Source organism: Mauremys reevesii, linkage group 12 (genome assembly GCF_016161935.1).
Source record: "Mauremys reevesii isolate NIE-2019 linkage group 12, ASM1616193v1, whole genome shotgun sequence".
NCBI lineage: Eukaryota > Metazoa > Chordata > Testudines > Geoemydidae > Mauremys > Mauremys reevesii.
The window spans coordinates 41,550,562-41,566,539 of record NC_052634.1 but is presented as its reverse complement, the minus strand read 5'-3'; the positions used below and the strand labels follow the sequence as shown (position 1 = coordinate 41,566,539).

At 51.3% G+C, this 15,978-nt stretch overlaps 9 non-coding genes and 1 pseudogene across 9 annotated transcripts; 6 read left to right on the top strand and 4 right to left on the bottom strand.

Moving 5' to 3' along the window:
• Positions 1 to 15,978, bottom strand: part of LOC120375815 — a 451,158-nt pseudogene that overhangs the window by 123,975 nt on the left and 311,205 nt on the right.
• TRNAI-UAU lies at positions 1,935 to 2,028 on the bottom strand. Its single transcript has 2 exons — positions 1,991 to 2,028; positions 1,935 to 1,970 (listed from the first exon to the last, which is right to left on the bottom strand). It is a non-coding gene; the product is annotated as a tRNA-Ile (tRNA).
• Positions 2,824 to 2,895, bottom strand: TRNAQ-UUG. Its single transcript has one exon. It is a non-coding gene; the product is annotated as a tRNA-Gln (tRNA).
• On the bottom strand, positions 4,546 to 4,618 carry TRNAF-GAA. Its single transcript has one exon. It is a non-coding gene; the product is annotated as a tRNA-Phe (tRNA).
• On the top strand, positions 5,525 to 5,597 carry TRNAR-CCU. The gene has a single exon. It is a non-coding gene; the product is annotated as a tRNA-Arg (tRNA).
• TRNAQ-CUG lies at positions 7,918 to 7,989 on the top strand. Its single transcript has one exon. It is a non-coding gene; the product is annotated as a tRNA-Gln (tRNA).
• Positions 8,715 to 8,787, top strand: TRNAK-CUU. Its single transcript has one exon. It is a non-coding gene; the product is annotated as a tRNA-Lys (tRNA).
• On the top strand, positions 10,556 to 10,628 carry TRNAK-UUU. Its single transcript has one exon. It is a non-coding gene; the product is annotated as a tRNA-Lys (tRNA).
• TRNAT-CGU lies at positions 12,467 to 12,540 on the top strand. The gene has a single exon. It is a non-coding gene; the product is annotated as a tRNA-Thr (tRNA).
• Positions 15,584 to 15,655, top strand: TRNAE-CUC. The gene has a single exon. It is a non-coding gene; the product is annotated as a tRNA-Glu (tRNA).

The window sequence follows — 15,978 nt, the reverse complement described above, 5'->3', positions numbered from 1 at the left end:
GGAGATGGCTACTTATTGGGAGGGGAAGGGTCATGAGCAGTTCGCAGGTCAAAACCTTTGATTAAAAGTTTCAGTCAGAGACATGTAGTCTGAGTTAAGTTTCAGTTCATAAAGAGTTTCAGACTCAACAAACTCTCAGTAAAAGATCAGAAGCAGCCAGTGTCTGCAGCAGTCTATGAGCACTGGTATTTTCTTGAAATTTGTCAGACCAACCTAACTAACACCTAACACACATTTGAACCTCTTTTCACACTGTTGCTCATTCTCAAGGTGTGCTTTGTCTCCAGACAGATCCATTCTCTTTCAGAATGGCCTTGCTCTTTCACTGAGGTGTCGGAGTAAACACTTCCCTTCACTCTATTCTCAGACAAACACTAGTATTAACTGTTTGCTACTGATGGGTTTAGAAAGCATTTGTCAAATGGAACATGCCATTTCTGAGGGATTGCTCCCAAGATGCAGTACTTTGTGTTCCAACATCTCCCAACTTCCTTGGTGAATATAAGACCAAGGTTTCTTTGCAATATACAAGAATAAAGGAGTTTTTTACCCCAGGAGGGACTTGAACCCACAATCTCTGGTTTAGGAAGCCAATGCCTTATCCATTAGGCCACTCAGGCTCTTAACTGTACATGAAAGAGGGATGGAAATTCCCTCTCATAATTGCACATTCGTCACATTCACTCAGAAGCCAAATACCCCATTTAATGGCTTTACAGAAATGACCAACCTAACAGAAATGCGAGTGGTGAAGACCGGTTGGCAAGGGGAAGCAAGAAAAGGTATTACCAAGGGCTCTGCGTTCACCTTCCCCTAGAATTGTTCTCGGACATTCGACTTCCTCTGCGGCATGGGGCTTGGGTCACTTGCTGGAGGATTCCCTGCACCTTGAGGTCTTTAAGCCACAATTTGAGGACTTCAATAACTCAGACATAAGTTAGGGGTTTGTTACAGGAGTTGGTGAGTGAGATTCTGTGGCCTGCATTGTGCAGGAGGTCAGACTAGATGATCATAATGGTCCCGTCTGACCTTAAGTCTATGAATCTATGAATCTAGTCCCAAATTTGGAAAACTGTGCAGTTCAGCATGAGAATAGTGACCCCGTCTCCTTCCTGCACCTGCTCTACATTGCTCCACAGCAGCTTCTCCACCTGCAGTCACCCCAGCACGGCAGTGCAGCCCCCAGGGTTCAGCAGGGGCCCCTGGCAAGGACCGTGGGTGCAGCTAACAGCCCAGTGTGCCTGGCCCTGAGGCAGCTGTAAAAAAGCAACACCCCCCGAAGTACAGAGACTGAATTCCCCGACTTTAACATCATGACCCCCTGTAGAAAGCCACACGTGTCAGTTGTATTTTCACAGGGAGATGCAAAAATCAAGTGACCAATTTTTAAGTTGAGTAAATAAAGTTGAGGAGATAGTTATTAACCTCACAAAAATATACTAAAGATCCCTCAACATAACACCTGAAGGTGAAATATGAACAGAGACAAACCTTGTCAGCAAAGGCTCATTTCCCAAACAATCCTCAAAATGTTACTAATTCCCACCCCTCCCCCACAGGAGCTCTGTGCAGTGTAGCTGTTCTGCAGGCAACGTCCCGTTAAATTCTGTTGTGGGACATTCCTGGAAATGTACCAATGACAGAATTTGAAGAGCAAACCTGGCTCCCCGCACCAGGCGGGATTTGAGTGTTTTGTCCCTGTCACTTAGTCTTTGTCAATAGTACTGACGCCACGGGCAGGACTCCAGGCTCTGCTTGAGGGATCCTGGCACAGGGGCTGGGGGGTAGAAAGGATGGTAGATTCTGACCTGGAGAGGAGGTAATAAGTGACAGGAGCATTTTTTATTAGCCCCCTCCTGAGGGTCCCCAGGGCTGGAATTCTACATTCCACAGGCCAAATGAGGGGGTGATGCCACTTGGCTAATGAAAACCAGTGCTCCAGGTGAGGTTTGAACTCACAACCTCAGCATAGCTCCTCTCAGCACTGCCCTATAAGTACTGTGCGCTAACCAATTGCGCCACTGGAGCACCTGTTATTTAGGCTTCTCTGAGACCCCTAGGTTGATACAGGCGACGGGTGACCCCAAAACATTCTCAGTGGGGCTGGGAGCAGGTAGCGACAAGTGTTGTACTCGGTGGGGTGGATTCTTCTTAAGGCTTCCAGGCCCCATTTGACCCTTTTGTTCTTCCCTGTGTAATAACAGAGCTGGTTCAGACTCAATGGAGAGTCTTGCTGCAGCCCAACAGATCTGAAATCACTGATAACCAGCTCTAAGCATTAGTCCTGCTTCGGGACAGTGTCTCTCATGCAACAAACTGCCCAGTCTGCACTAGCAGTGAGGCTCCCTCACTAACAGCTGAAATCAGGGAGAGCTGTGTGAAGCGCAGGGCCCCAGGGGGGCCTGAACAGGGGGGAACAACACCCCAGGTGCCCAGAGCAGGAGAGGTGTGTTGGGCTCCAGCCTGGGACTCTTCCTCCCTCCTGCCCAGCCCTCACTATGAAGCCTGGCCCTGGCCCTCCTTCCTTCAAGTGCCATGTGGGCAAGAGGAAGAGTGTGGCAGCTGCAGGGACCAAAGTTATGGACATCAGGTGAAGCAGCAAGAAGCAACCATATGATCAATCCACAGGAATCTCTAGCCAGACTGTTAAATTCTAGGACCCCAACCTATAGCCGCCAGCCCATTGAACCAGCCAGACCAGAGACCTGTCTCCAGTGGGGATCAGTCACCCAGCAGGAGGGAAAAACCTCACTCTCTACCTGAGAGAAAGTAGCCAAACACATTGAGCTCCAGTGCTTTGTAGCAAAGCAACGTATTACCACGAGGTCCCACTGAGATTTGAACTCAGATTCCAGGATTCAAAGTCTTGAGTGCTGCCCATTACACCATGGGACCTGCTGCTATTTTATTTTCTAGACCCCTGTGACTCTCAGCTGGCTGGTTTGCACTCTGCACTTATTGCTTCCCACCAGCGGCTTCCTCTCGCAGGACTCTCTCTCCTCCTCCAGCGACTGTGGTCCTGCACTACCGGATCCGTGGGTCCTGCCCTGAGTCCCTGCATCCCCCTGCTTTGTCTCCATTCCCTGCAGGCTGCAAAAATGTCAGGGAAGTCTGCTCCTCCCTTCCCTCGGTGCTCCCGCTCATATCGGCCAACTGCAGCCTCATCTTCTGGAACTCGGGCAGCTGTTGCTTGATCCGATCGTACAGTCACACGCTGACTGGCTCCCCTGCCTGGATGGTTTTGTGGAAATCCCACAGGTGACACTGCAGGACTTGGCACTGTTGGTTTCTTTAATGTTGTGATGTTTCCCCAGCCGCCGGAACAAAGCCGCCAACTCCTCCCTCACCGACTCCCACCAATCCTCCTGGTTGCCATAGAACCCTCTGATGCTTTCCCGTTCTGCCAACACCACCAGGCCTCGCCCCCCTGCTCCTTTATCTTGCAAGCTCTGGATGTTCAGCTTCCAATATCCTCTGCCCTGGGTCAGGGAATTGCCCACACTGAGCACACAGTGAGAGCTGCGTGATCCAAACAGTCCATTGGCACCACCCTGCACTGGGCTGTCGACGTGCTCTCCTTCACGTAAATCCGGTCAATGTGACTCCTGGCCTGTCCCTGCAGAAAGGTGTATCCCCTCTGCGGCTGGTGTGAGCTCGGGTCAGAGGAATAGGAGGCTACTGCCCACCCTCCACTGGTTCCACTGTGCAGAAACACGTCCTCTAAGCCGACCTCGCTATAGACCTGCACCAGGTAGTGCTCATCGTAGAAGAGTTTCCTCTGACGGTCGGGAAAACAGGACCAGCAGTCCTCAGGCCGGTGCAACAATTGAAATCCCCCCCAACACCAAACACCGTGCAGTCTAGAAGAAGGGAGCCAGTTCCTTCATAGAACTTTCCTTTCATGCCTTAACTGGGGACCATACACACTAATATAGCCGTAACCAGTGCCATGGAGCACAAAGCCACCAGTAATGCCCTCCCTGGTCTGAGCTCCAGCCCCTTCTGTACTCGCACTGCGAATGTGAAGAACAAGACTCCAACCCCATCATTCTTCCCTGGCCTGGAGGACCAGAGAGATGGACCCTTCCTCCAATCACCCTCTGCCCATCAAGCTACCCTAGAGTTGTTAATGTGCATTTCCTGAACACCCACCATGTCCAAGCCCAGCTGCTCCAAGACACTGAACATCAAGCGCCTCCTCCTGGGCCCCCAACTCCCTTCCACAGGGCCACTTTCACACATGCCCCTTCCCTGGTACTGCCCTCCCTCAGCTGCACAGAAGAGTTTTCATCCTCTATACCTGCCTGTCACTGCCCAGCACCCCCTCTAGCACTCTCTTCCTGCCATATTGGGTCCACCAATAACTCACTTAGGAGAGACAGCTCCTGTCCCTCATTGTTAAAGGTCAGGCCAGCCAATTAGGGGCAGAAGCCCACAGTATCTTTTCCTACTGCAGAGCCCAAGCTCAGGGACTCACCTTGGGCGCAGGGACCACTGTGCTCCAAGAAAACAAGCCACCACTGTGCAAAGAGGGATGAAAGGGGCTGCCAAAGCCTGGGATTGAACCAGGGACCTTTAGAACTTCAGTCTAACGCTCTCCCAACTGAGCTACTTTGGCAGCTGTATGGTAACATTTTGGTCTGTTGCTTCTCTGCCCGAGATATTTTTGCAGCAGTTGCACACAAAAAGGACGTCATTGTGAGCGACCCATGAAGACAAGACTGGCTTTTGCCTGCCTTGCTCAGCTGGAATTCCTGCCTCACCCTGTTCCTGCCTTAGTGCCCGGGTTGACCTGGTGGTGGAAGGGGACTGGGGGCCAGTGGCGCGGGGAGAGTCTGGCCACCACTTGCCACCCACCCCCCCCATTGTCCTGGCTTCCCCCACTGGGCGTCATTTCGGGAGGGAAGTGGGGCTTCTGCCTCCCCTCCCTGATTTTCACACTGCAGAGGAGTGCGAACAGGAAAACGAACGGCTGCTCCACACCCCCACCGGAGGAACCCGACGCCCTTAGCTGCTTCCCCTGCTCCCCCCCAGCTATGCTACTGAGTGGAAGTGTCCTGTGCCCATCACACAGAGCTCGATTAATCAAAGCCCTCTTCTGCCAGCACCGGGCCTCCTGCTTCTTACACTGGGCCTGCAAGCGAGGGTGTGGCTGGCACAGCACCAAGAGTCTAACCTGTGAGGCAGGAGGCGGCTGACGCCCACAGCCTCCTGGGGAGCTCCCAGAAGTTATTAAGGGACAGAGACTCCTCAATGCCCTTAGTAACAAGGGTTTGGGGTTCACCGAGGCCAGTAACGGGTCACTATGTCGGGCCTATAACCCTGGGTGTCAGGTCACTGTGCAGCTTTGGTCTAGAGGCTCTGATCCCAACAACCGACCAGCAGCCCACAGCCTCCCCCTGGGTCTGTCCCACCTGGTTACTCCTTACAGGCCGACCTTATCCCCCTTCCAGCCCCGGATTCGCCCCCTAATCATCCTAAAGGCACTCAGAGCCACAGCCATGGAGGTGCTGAAGGAGGGAGGGCCCCAGTGGCCTAATGGAGAAGGCATTGGCTTCCTAAGCCAGAGATTGTGGGTTCAAGTCCCATCTGGGGTGGAAAAACTCCTTCCTTCTTGTATATTGCAACAAAGCCTTGGTGTTATTTTCCCCAAGGAAGCTGGGAGACGTTTGAACCCAAAGTACTGGAACTTTGGAGCAATCCCCCAGAAACAGCATCTTCCACTTGACAAATGCTTTCTAGACCCATCAGTAGCAAACACTTAATACTAGTGTTTGTCTGAGAATAGAAGGAAGGGGAGTGTTTACTCCGACACCTCAGTGAGTGAAACAGACAGAAAGAGCAAGGCTGTCCTGAAAGAGAATGGATCTGTCTGGAGACAAAGCAGAACCTGAGAATGAGCAACAGTGTGAAAAGAAGAACTTCAAATGTGTGTTAGGTGTTAGATAGGTTGGTCTGACAAATTTCAAGAAAATACCAATGCTCGTAGACTGATGGACACTGGCTGCTTCTGATCTTTCACTGAGAATTCATTGAGAAATATTTTCCTTAACTTTGTTATGGAATATTAGGTGGGCTATGAAGGCACCATTCCTCCTGCTTTCGCCCTTCGAGACAACACGGCTACATGGCATGCGGCCAGTGCTCACCTTCCAGTCAACTGCTAGAGAAGACAACACAGACAGGGATGGCAGCAGGGCAGACTGGAGCTCCGCGGAGATGGTGGGACCAGGTCTCATCAATGGGGAGGTGGCCACCCCAGCATGCACAAGGCTGAGCCAGTAAGTGCGGCGTGTGCTCCACGGTGCCCCTACTCCCTGCATGTGGTGGTGGAGGGCAGTTACTGAGTTCGGTCGGTTTGGGAAATTTAGGGCTTGGCTACACTTGCAGAGGTAGAGCGCTGGGAGTTAAACCACAGCAGGGAAACCGCTGCCGTGTGTTCACACTGACAGCTGCAAGCGCACTGGAGTGGCCACATTAGCAGCTCTGGCAATGCCACAGAGAGCAGTGCAGTGTGTTAGCTATCCCAGTGTGCAAGTGGCTGCAACGTGCTTTTCAAATGGGGGACGGGGGTGGAGTGTGACAGGGAGTGTGTTGTGTGTACGTGGCGGGAGTGACAGTGTGTTTGGGGGGCTGAGAGTGTGTCAGCATGCTGTCTTGTGTGTTCGGACAGCAGCAGACCCCCACCTTCCCTCATACACACTCACAACAGCAGCATTCCACACTAATGGTTGCTTTGTCCCGGAGCAGATAAGCAGCCGGCTGTCAGAAACGGAGCTTTGAAAGGGGATATCCGCATGCCTGCAGCCGATTTCAAAACAATGACCAGAGTGGGCACTTGACTTCAGGGGATTATGGGACATTTCCTGAGGCCAAACACAGTGCAGTGATGCAACACGTCATCCACACTGATGCCCGGGTATTTCAGCAGGGCTCAGCAAGCTTTATGCTTCTCATGGAGGTGGATTACCAGGAGAGCTCCAGCTGCAGAGCCCAGGTGCTCCATGTGCCTTGCGAGTGTGGACACCTCAGGAGTTAGGGCACCCGGGGCTGCTTTAATGGGCTCTAACTTGCAAGTGTAGCCAAGCCCCTAGACTATGTCACTTGTGTGACTTACTTGTGCTATTGTAATAAATACAATAGACGTGCAATGGTCAGAAATTGCACCAGCAGAGAAGTATATTAAAGGGAAACCCTAAGGAAATTAAGAGTTTAAATTATCCTCCACATGTCCCGCGTCCCACTAAAATGAATCCAAACCACAGGGCACATGGGCAGAAGTATCGGTGTCAGGATGCTACATTGTTAGCACAGTAAATGAAGCTGCAAAATAAATGATGCTTAAATGACCTCACTCTATTTTTTTACAATTCGGTATTAAGAGGTAATAGATACAGATGGACACCAGGCAGGGTCATTTGGAGGATGAAGCCTTTATGCTTCCATCCCCCACCACTGTCAACTTTTAGCCAATTAGGACAAGTCAGCAAATAAGAACAACCTCAGGTCTCAGTAACTGCTGCAGGTAGCAAAATCCTACAAGGAGCAGTTTCTGGCACTACACCTGCACAGCTCTGCTCCCCGGCTCTTCTCGGGCTCCTGCTCTCTCCTTAGCTCTGCCCCACTCTGGCCCAGGCAGAACCAGCTCACACGGAGGATGGGACCCCCTGGCCTGGTGACTCCCTCATTACACTGCCTGGCCTGTCAGTGCGGCTAACTTGGAGCTTTGGCCTCTCCCCGTTGCCCCTGGGGACTGTCAGTCTCAGGGTCCTGATTTCCCATTGGCCCTTCCCCCTTCTACTGGGACTGGGAACTAGCCAACCAAAACCCCCACTAAGTTTTAGTAAGGGGCCAACAGTCCCTTACATGAGCCGGCCCCATGAGGGTCACTCATGGCCAGAGAAGGCAGCATGAGCTGGTCCCATGGTGTAATGGGCAGCACTCAGGACTCTGAATCCTGCAATCTGAGTTCAAATCTCAGTGGGACCTTGTGGTAAAGCCCTAGAGCTCATACTGCTCCACTTCCCTGTCTCCAGCTCTGCAAAAGCATTTTTTTCCCCTCCTGCTGGATGGGTCAGGGCTCTAGAACTGACACCTGAGGGTTGGGATTCTCACGGCTTCACCTGGTGCCCACAAGTCTGGCACTTGCCACTGTGCTTGAAGGAAGCAGGGCTGGGCAGGTGGGAGCCCAGCACCTCTCCTCCTCTGGGCACCTAGAGCAGAGGCGGCTGGTGCTGACAGCTCCAAGGGAAGGCTTAAAAGCCACAGAGGCCAGGGCAAGAGGAGGAGAGGACCATGATTATGTGTGGCCAGCAGACAGCCACAGGGCCAGCCTGCTCCCTGCTGTGCTGAACCCCACTGAAGGCCACCCACAGACCGGCATGCAGGGCGGCTGCTGATGTTTCTCAGGTCATCTACTGAGGGGGCTGAGACGCTCTGGGCACAAGAAGTTACGTTCCCAGCGACAAGTGAGACTTAATTGTATGGGGCCAGGTGCAGGGCTTTGGCAGGGAGGCTCGGGCATGGGGGATTGAGGTGCAGCGGATGGACCGGCTGTCTAGGCACAGAGATTTAGTCTCCCTGAGGAGGAGGAGGAATCCTGCTGACAGGCAGTGGCTGTGCAGAAAAAGAGGAGGGGTTCCTGGGACTTTTTTTGCCCCCACTTTGCCTGCCTGCTCACTCTTGTGGTGAACGGTGAAGATGTTTCCTAACAAGCTCAGGTAGCTCAGTTGGTAGAGCATCAGGCTCTTAATCTGAGGGTCCAGGGTTCAAGCCCCTGTCTGGGTGCTCAGCTTTTAAGTTGCCTTGTGTGCCAGGAGCCAAAGTCTGTTCACAGCCACACAGGGATTCCCAGAAGCTGTGGCCATTTCCTGGAAAGGTTCCTTTCCTTAGCAAGCAGGAGAGAGTCCACATCCACAGGAGCAGGTGCAGATAGCGCAGTCTCTGGCTGGCAGGAAGCGCTGTGGGGCCAGGTGCTGAGACAGCCCAGAGGGGGAGCAGCAGAGATGAGGGGAAGAGAGACAGAGAAGCAATGAGGACAGAGCACAAGTGTACAGGGGGCATCTGGTCTGGCTATTGTGGGGAACTTGCCTGGTTTATACACGACCCTGGTGGAATTGGCCAGGGGAAGGATCTGAGTCCCCACCCCCTTACCCAGAGGCTGCCTGACCTCGAGGACTGTTAGGATACAGAGATTCAGGCCTGTCTGCAAAGGCCTGTACTTTAAGAATTTAGGTGTATTTTTATCACTTAGCTAGTTATAAAGATATAAGAGAAAGAATAAAAAATCACTGTCTGTCTGTGTAATGGCCTTCTCTTACTGTGACAGTCTGAGGCCTGGTTCTTCGGCTAAGCAGCAAAGGCAGCCATAAGCTGGGAAGTGTATGGTCACATCCTCACATTCCCAACTAGTCACATTGAAATAAGGTGCTATTGGGCTGTTAGGAATACAATCCTGTCCTGATATTCCATCACCTCCAGAGAAAGGGAAACGTAGTTTGGTAGCATCCTGTCTGGCAAGAACTCACTTATCAATAGACACAGCTGGAAAACCCTTATGTCTGTATAGATGTAGTTGTGAAATCCTCCCTTCTGTATTGTTTTGTATGTTTATTTGCATGGTCTCTGTCTGGGTCTGTGATTGTTTCTGTCTGCTGTATAATTAATTTTGTTGGGTGTAACCAGTGAAGGTGGTGGAATATAACCATGTTACAGTATATCAGGACTGGTTAGTCTAGAGGAGTGAGGGTGCCAGGCGGCGCGGCAGTCGGGGCCGCGTGGTGAGTGCCCCGCTGAAGCGCTGGCCGCCCCCCTTCTCTCTCCCCCCCGCTCCCTCCCCTTCCCCCTCCCCCACTAGACCGGGCGCGCACTCTGCAGCACAGGGAGTCCACTGGCTCCGGCCGCCCTGTAGGGTTTTTTTTTGTTTTTCCCCTGCTTTGCCAGCTGCACCGTTGTTTTTCCCCCCACCACCCTGCTTTGCTGCTCCAGCCCCACCGTTTTTGTGTTGTCCCCCGCCCCCCACGGTGCGGCTCCAGCCGTGCCGGATCCCTCCCCTCCAGCGTTGCTGCTGCAGCCCCACCGGTGTTGTGTTGTCCCCCGCCACTTTGCCATTCCAGCCACGTCGGGTCCCCGCTTTGCCACTTCAGCCACGCTGTATCCACCCCCCACACCCCCGCTTTGCTGCCAAACATGCACCTTTGTATGCAACTGCTGAGTCAGTTGTGAACCTTGCTACCATTATCATTATCCCTTTGAAATAATGATGGTGATGGACACTTGGCTCTATATCCCAGTGTGTCATGGATGTCTACAGGCTGCATTAGCCAATCCAACCATTTGGCACTTACAGATGGGCACCTCTGTATTGTGCCTGAGTCTTGTACAGCTATGAATGGCTGGTAGATGCCGATATTTTCCCGTCTTTTTAACCAGCTCTAATACCAGGCCAGGCCAGGGCTGGGAAGAGAGAGAGAGCAGCAGGTTTCCCCTATTGCGGCCGTCTCGCTTTTTCTTGACTAGCTTCACCTCTGCACTAAGTTATGCTTTTCATATGTGAGCCTGGCTAGCTCAGTTGGTAGAGCATCAGACTTTTAATCTGAGGGTCCAGGGTTCGAGTCCCTGGTCAGGTGAAAAACTTCTCACTGTGATAATAAAAGCCTGTCTTTCTGGAGTCTAGTTCAGTGTTACTCTTTCTCTCCAGGATTTTGCCTTTCCTAAGAAGGGCCTTTCGGGCGGGGGGGTGTTGAAGAAGCAACTCCTTGACATCCCCTCTGTCCTTGCAGGCTGGAGGAATAAAGTCCTCTGGGCATATAGCATGTTCCTCCCCTGCACACACACACACACAGAATATTCATAAGGAATTAGAATTAGAATCCACCACTTTCCTTGGGAGCTTGTTCCTGTTGTGAATCATCCTCGCAGTTAAATATCTGTGCCTTAGATGTAATATATGAATTTGCCTCTTTTCACCTTCCAGCCATTGGGTCTTGTTATGCCTTTCTCTGCTCGATTAAAGAGCCCTTTCATACCCAATATTTTCTCTCCATTAAGGCCCTTCAACACTTCAGTGAAATCACCTTTCAATCTTCTTTCGATAAGCTAAACAGGTTGAGCTCGTTCAATAGCAAAGAGCCACCAAATGTTCTGAGGGCTGGAGAAAAATGTCTTCTAGGGAAAGTGGTGGATTCTCCATCTCTTGATATCATTTAATGAAGACTAGATGCCTTTCTGGAATGTGTTTGCCCAAAAGTAGCTATTGTGTCATACAGGAGGCCTGTAATATGCAGGGGGTCAAATAAGATGCTCTAGTGGTCTCTTCTGGCCATAAAGTTGACTAATTTCTGAAAAACTGAGTGTAGCATTGGGAGCAGCATCTGATGTTTTCCTGTCTAGCCGGCTTGCTGCCTAGAACGAACGCTCCTTGAGTGGGTGATCCACAGGGAGTAGCTCAAACCTCCACAGTGCCTGGGCAGGGGCAGGACATTAGCACAGCAAGAGAGGGGTGTGGCAGTGACATCACAAAGGCCTTTTGCAGGACCTCAGACTATTGGTCAAAGGTGGTGGGGAGGTGGTGACCTCACAGAGAGATGCTGACATCAGCCAGGCAGGACAGGGGCGAGGGGCCAGGGAAACCTCAGAGACCCCTGTGGCTTTGCTTCAGCAAGTCTCCTTCTCCAGGTCTCTCTTTGAGGACTGAGAGAGTATTCGGGTTCACGGACGTGAGCGCCAGGAGGAACCTCTTTCGAGTTTTCTCCTTCCCTTTAGTGATTTTACTAGAAAACAGCCGTCCCTGTTTAGAAGGTAAGAGCCTCCTCGAGGGAAGTGGTGTCATGGGCGTGTCACAGTTCGGATGCCAGTGGTCCCCCTACACTGTAAGGAAGTTCCCGCCACCCTGCTCTGTGTTCGCAGCGCAGGAGAGAGCAGCATCCACGGCAGTGATTTGCTCCTGGCTGCCGGAGCAGAGCAGCAGGCTCAGCTGTCAGAACTTCCCAGAGCAATGAAAGGGGAGGGGCCCAGCCTCTGTAGCAGGAATGCAGGGCAGGCGAGTTCACAGAGGGCGTTGTGGGATACTGGGGAAGGCCAGTTATGGTGATATAATGAACAGCAGCATTTACTCTGTTACTTTAAGTTTGCTGCAAAAAGCTCTAGCTCTTTCATTGAAGTCGTTTTATTTTGTCAGCAAAACAGGGCAGTTTTGTCGCCAGACGTGGCATTGCACTGTGTGCACCAGCCACAAGCTGCCGACCGAGGGAGCGTTGTGTGTTTTTCACACACCTGAGCAATATAATTCTGCTGAAACAACTTTGTAGTGCAGACGTGGCCAAAGATTCACTCACACACAACTTGTAAGAGAAATGTCACCTGCTGCTCTGCTTTGCAGAATCCAAACACAAGCAAAGCTTGTCAGGCCCTGGTGGGGATGGCAGAGAGTCAGGTGTGGGCAGACACTATAATTTAGCCCCCAATAGGCACCATGGCTTAGCTGGCTAAAGCGTCTGTTTCGTAAACAGACGATCCTGGGTTCAACTCCCAGTGGTGCCTTGTTGGCTGGATGTTGGGGTACCTGTTATTGGCTACTGTCAGAAGAGAAGTTTCAGAGCTAGATGGGCCTTTGGTCCAGCCCACTGTGATTTTCCTTATGGTTTAAATTACACTCACTGGCACTGATAATAGAGTTACTGAAGGTTTGGGAGTTAGGAGCGGGTAGGTCAGTGGTCCGGTCCCCACACAGATGACCCCTGTCTCCCTCTGGGACAGGGGCAGGTCTGAGCTCTCCCCCAAATGCTCATTGTGGCTGCCAGAATCTGTGAGCAGCTCATTTAGTTTATGGCAAAGGTTGAGTCCTGCTTTGTGCACCGTGTGTGAGAATGAAAATCCTAAACCTCCTTTGAAATAACGAATGCAGCAGGACGTGTTATTGTCCCTGCCCCAAAGCAGACAGACCAATGGAGAAATGCCGTCGAGTCCAAGGTAATACTCCCCAGCCATTTTACCTTTTTTGCTGGCTAAACTCCTTCTTATCTGCCCGGCCCAGGCTGTCCTCTGCCTCAGCTGCTGCTCCTGGCCTGCTCTAGAGTCAAACACGCAGGGCCCCCAGGGGAACAGAGGCTGGGACAGGGCAGCAGCCTGGGCTGGGCTGGGAAGATGCTGGGAGTTCTCGTTCCCTGAGAACTGGCCTGGCTCCTTCTCAACAGCAAACAAATCAATTCCATGTCCCCTCCCCAGAAAAACCAGCCTGGATCCAAGGGCAGCAGGGGACGATTCCCTCCAGTTCCCACCAAGGCAGGAGAGAAGCCAGGGTGTTTCTAGCAGAGTTTATGGAACTGGCGTGGGGAAACCAGCCTTTAATAACAGGCAGTTCCAGTTGAAGCTCAGTGTTTTTAACAATTTCTACAACATGAAATAACCCTTCAATCGTAGTGTCACCATCCATAAAATTGCTTCAGCCTTACAGGTTCCCAAGTGCAAAACTAAACATCTCTTCAAATCCAAGGGAGTGGAGATCAGTCAGTGTTCAGAGTCATCCCACATAAAAGAACCATATTGTGGTACATACTGGCCCCATCATGTGGCCATCGCCTTTCCCTCCTCTCTTCTTAAAAGTTTTAATATTTTGCACAGAAACTTTCTTCCCTCAGGAGAGACCTGGGAACCAGGGCTGCCAGCCAGACAAAGCACCTTTAAGAGGAGGCGTAATCTATCAAAAAATGATCTCCCTCCTTCAGTTCAGTGGCAGCCTGAAATGCTACTTATCCCGGCGGAGCTAGAGGATTGAAAGCAGCTACATCAAGCCCCTGTGTAGCTCACAGGAATGAACACAAACACTCCCTTGTATCTGAAGAGATGTTTAGTTTTACCCTTGGTAAACTACAAGACTAAAGGGAAAGGCAGTGATGGTGTCAGATATAAAGAGTGAAACACGAAACAATCATCATAGTTATGCCTATAGTGACTGCAAAATCTTTCTATATTCTTCTTATTATCATCAGTGTATTATTTTCTCTGGCATCTAGACATTGACTAGACCTTGACCAAGAAATTTGGATCTTGACAAAATATTCAACTACGCCTCGTTAAGGTAATGGACTTGACACCCACTCGGGTGTCTCCATGCAGGTTCAAGTACTAACAACAGTGGCACCTTACAGCCATAGATTTTAATCAGGGCAATACATTGATACAAATTCCTGTTAAATCATTTCTCAGCCAGAGTCCATCACCCACATTCCTTAGGGCACTGGGCCACCATGCGGACGTTTCATTTCCCGCCTAAATTTCACACAGAGACACAATTTCCTTTGCACAGATCCATGAACAGCAAAACCTCCCTGTGTCTCTTGTCTGAGCCAGTGCATTCAATTGTATTGAAACCTTCTCTCCTGCAATGGCGATGGTCAGACAGAGGGGACATGGCCACCTTCACCTCTGACAGTGAGATATTGGCTCAGCTCTTTCTTTCTGCTGCTGCTGTTGTTAGTCCATGAAACATCAGGGATGGAATGCAAGGCTGAGCTCACGCACCAATCCCCTGAAACATTTCAGTGTCCCAGAGAAATCCTGACCCCTGCTATTGCAATGATATGGTGGAGATTCGAATAGTCGCAGTGTAGAAGGAGCCTGAGGGTGTTTATTTGTGAGCTGAGGTTCCCTGTCTGACATTTGCCTTCTTTCCTGGTTTGTTATGTCTCCAGTGAGCAAACCGGTGTCACAAGGCTGGTTAAATGCTGCTTTTTAGACCAGAGAGCTGGGGTTGATTTAGCATGCTGTCGCCATCAGCTGGTCAGAGTAACCAGGGTGAAAGGGTGGAATTTAGGATTCTCCCACCAAGGGGAGGTGCTGTTGGACTCCTCTAGTGGGGGAGAGTCTGAAAAAGTTTCTCAGCTCCCAGAGACGGGGCAAACAAGCTGGTGCCACACACACATTTTCACAAGGAATCAGGCCCCCTGGGGAAAAACTCAAAAGAAGCCCAGGCCCAGGAGCGTCAGAGAAGGGAATCACTGTTTTCCTTAAGAGGTGGGTTCGGGAAACCTGCAGGTCCTTAGATCCCTCCAGCGCCTGATAGAACCATTTGTGGGGAAGGTCTGGGGAAGCCGAGGAGGACAAGGAAAGGAAAAAAGGGCTGGCAGCTGTTGTGTAATCCCCATGCTCCCAGCAGAAGGGTCCGGGGGGCTCAGCGCTCAGAACTCACAAGTTGGCAAAGCTCAGAGCCCTGTTACACGGAGTCAGAATGTGATCAGCTCACACCCAGGGGGAACAACACCCCTCCCTTGGTCTCTATGCCAGAGCTCCTATCAGCTCAGTGTCCTTCTGCAAGAGCGGGCTTCTGAGAGGGCTGCAATGGGGTAATGAAGACAGATGAGGATTGGTCCTCATGTGGTTTTTTTGTGTGTCTCTGTGATCCTGCTGGAGGAAGCATCATTTGAGTTTGTTTCAGTGACTTGGGTTGGGCTGAGGTTGTGACCCTGAGCACAGGGGTTCTCTGCTCTTAGCCCCTCAGGGAGTGGACAGTGGAACAGTTTCAGAAAGTGGCTAGAAAGTAGCCTAAGAAAGTGTAGCATAAGTGAGAAGAAAACAACATCATCACCTCCTGGTGGTCTAGTGGTTAGGATTTGGCACTCTCACTGCCAAGGCCTGGGTTCAATTCCCAGCCAGGGAAAAGTGGCTTTAAACCAGAAAAGCTTCAATTATTCTTCACTTGCAATGTAAACAAATCCATTTATTTTCCAGATTCCCCATCTTCCCAGCGTCTTCATGGCAGGGCTGGCTCCAGGCACCAGCGCAGCAAGCAGGTCCCTGGGCTGGTCAATGGGAAGGGAGGCTTCAGCGGCAATTCGGCCCTCTCAGTCCCTCTCAGAGGGAAGGAATTGCCACCAAAAGCAGCAGAGGTAGAGCTGCCATTGATTACAGCTTTTTTATTTATTTTTTCCGCTTGGGGTGCCAAAACCACTGGAACTGGCTCTGCTCCATGAAAGACAATTT